This window comes from Dipodomys spectabilis, unplaced genomic scaffold (assembly GCF_019054845.1).
Source record: "Dipodomys spectabilis isolate Male_0828 unplaced genomic scaffold, ASM1905484v1 ptg000570l, whole genome shotgun sequence".
NCBI classification, from domain to species: domain Eukaryota; kingdom Metazoa; phylum Chordata; class Mammalia; order Rodentia; family Heteromyidae; genus Dipodomys; species Dipodomys spectabilis.
In genome coordinates this window covers 1,110,137-1,113,345 of record NW_024871247.1, presented here as the reverse complement: position 1 = coordinate 1,113,345, position 3,209 = coordinate 1,110,137, and positions in this window count along the sequence as shown.

Sequence of the window (3,209 nt, the reverse complement as noted above, 5' to 3'; positions counted from 1 at the left end):
TATATTGCTCCAGTAAACATCATGTATTTCAAGTACTTTTACTGCAATAAATATGAAGTTTGTAACAGGAAGACAAACCCTCCCATTATCACTTTAAAGTAAATCCTTGGAGACTATTTTATATATTAAAATAAAAAAGTGTAATGCACATGTTTATACATGATTAATCTAATGATTAAGTCACTTAGACATAAGAACAACCCAAGGCTCAATTTACTTAAAGGCACAAAAATATTAGTGTTCATGAATATCACTCATTTTTAGAAAATGACTAGTCAAAACAAAGTTTGTATTATATTTGAAATTTTAAAATTGACAATTACACCCAGATTTGCTGTGAATATCGTTTCCAGGAATACATTTATTCAGCAAACAGAGAAAGAAAAAATATAAAAGTTTGAAACATAGAATGAAAGATGTAGAAGCATACTGTCGTTAAGATGATTACATTCAAAAAGTGTGATTTATCCATTTATCTATTGAGGGATATCTGGGTTTGCTATGGTAAATAATGCTGCAATAAACATAGACGTGCCGGTTGATTTAGTATAGTCTTGTTTGTGATCTTTTGGGTGAATGCCCAAAAGTGGGATTGCTGGGTCATAGGGGAGCTCTATGTGGAATCTTTTGAGAATCTTCCATACTGCTTGCCAAAGTGGTTGAACACATTTACACTCCCACCAACAATGCACTAGGGTTCCCTTCTGTCGACATCCCCTCCAGCATCTGTTGTTATTTGAGTTCTTGGTTATAGCCATTCTAACTGTAGTGAGGTGATATCTCAATATTGTTTTGATTTGCACTTCTTTTATGGCTAGGGAGTTTGAGCATTTCTTCATATGTCTATTGGCAATCCTTCTTTCCAATTCAGAGAAGTTTCTCTGTCAGTCTTTAGCCCACTTCTTATTTATACACAATGGAATTCTATGCCTCCATCAGAGAGAATGACATTGCCCCATTTGTTAGGAAATGGAAACACTTGGAAAAAATTATATTAATTGAAGTACTACAGGCCTAAAGAAACATAGGTCCCTTGGTTTCCCTTATTTGCAATAACTACTATATGTCTGAGACAACCAGAAACGGTCAGATAAATTGATGTTAGGTGAAATGATCCCCAAGATAAGGACTCAAATGGTTTCCCTATCTTGCTATTCTTTCTAATATATTTATGAGATGATTTCTTTGTTGCTATGTATGTCCGTCCCCCAAGGTATATTCCCTGTTTTCACTGTATTTGATGTTGATATAATTTGTGGAGGGGAAGGGAAAAAACAAATTGTTTAAATAAAGATACGGGTGGATCCATCGCAACAATGAGATGTACAAGACATTATGTTGAAAAATGTACGTTACAACTTTGACATGGGGAAGGTTGGGGTAGTGGGGAGGGGAGGAGATGGGAAGGAAATAGAAGATGCAATCCAAAAATTCATATGGAACAATAAAAGTCCCCGAATACCAAAAACGCTCCTCAACGGAAACAATACGGCTGGAGGAATATCAATACCAAATTTCAAACTATACTATAAAGCCATAGTAATCAAAACAGCTTGGTACTGGCAAAGAACAGACCTCAGGACCAATGGAATACAATTGAAAACCCAGAAATGAACCCACAGACCTATAGCCATCTAATATTCGATAAGGGAGCTAAAACAATAGAATGGAACAAAGATAGCCTCTTCAGTAAATGGTGCTGGCAAAATTGGTTAACTACTTGTAGAAAACTAAAGCTAGATCCTTACATATCACCCTGCACCAGAATCAACTCAAAATGGATCAAAGACCTCGAAGTCAAAGCAGACACTCTGAAAACATTACAGGATGGAATAGGAGAAACCCTAGGTCTCCTTGGCGCAGGCCGAAATTTTCACAACAAATCAAAGAAAGTTTGGACAAATGGGATTGCATAAAGTTGCAGAGCTTCTGCATGGCAAAGGACATAGCTAGCAAGATCAATAGAAAGCCCACGGATTGGGAGAAGATCTTCACTAGCCATAGAACAGACAAGGGTCTCATATCTAAAATATACTTGGAACTCAAAAAATTAAATCCCCCTAAAACAAATCCTCAAAGAAACAACTGCCCAATAAATAAGTGGGCTAAAGACTTAAAGAGAAACTTCTCTGAAGAAGAAAGAAGGATGGCCAATAGACACATGAAGAAATGCTCAACATCCCTAGCTATAAACGAAATGCAAATCAAAACAACATTGAGATACCACCTCACTCCAGTTAGAATGGCAAAAATCAAGAACTCTAACAACAACAGATGCTGGAAGGGACGTGGACAGAAGGGAACCTTACTTCATTGTTGGTGGGAATGTAAACTTGTTCAACCACTTTGAAAAGTAGTATGGAGATCCCCCAAAAGACTTCACATAGAGCTCCCCTATGACCCAGCAATCCCACTTTTGGGCATTTACCCAAATGTTTACAAACAAGACCACACTAAAGCTACCAGCACAACTATGTTTGTTGCAGCATTATTTACCATAGCTAAGATATGGAACCAACCTAGATGACCCCCAGTAGATGAATGGATCAAGAAAATGTGGTATATATACACAATGGAATTCTATACCTCCATCAGAAAGAATGACATTGCCCCATTTGTTAGGAAATGGAAAGACTTGGAAAAAATTACATTAAGTGAAGTAAGCCAGGCCCAAAGAAACATAGGTCCCATGGTTTCCCTTATTTGCAATATCTAGTACATGTATGAGTCAAGCAGAAAAGGTCAGATAATGTGATGTTAGGAAAATGAACCCTTAGATATGTATTTGAATGCTTTTTTTCTTTCTTGCATTCGTTTCTAACGCATTTATAAGATTATCACTTTGTTGCTTTGTATGTCCCTCCCCCACAGTATAACCCCTGCTTTCACTATATTTGATGTCAGTATAACTTGTGGAGGAGATGGGGGAAAACACGTCGTTTAAGGATAAAGGTGGACCTGTTGCAACAATGAGAAGTACAAGTTGTCATGTCAAGAATGAGCTTTACAACGTTGGTGTGGGTGGGGAGAGGGGGGAGGATTGCGTGTGGGTGTGGGTGGGGAGGCTGGGAAGGGATGTGAAGTGTAAACAAAGGAGGAGGCTTCAATACTTGATAAGAAATGTACACATTATCCTTCCCATGTAATTGTAACCCCTCTGTAAGGTATTTTAACAATAAAATGTGATTTATTCAAAAGTACTATAAAAA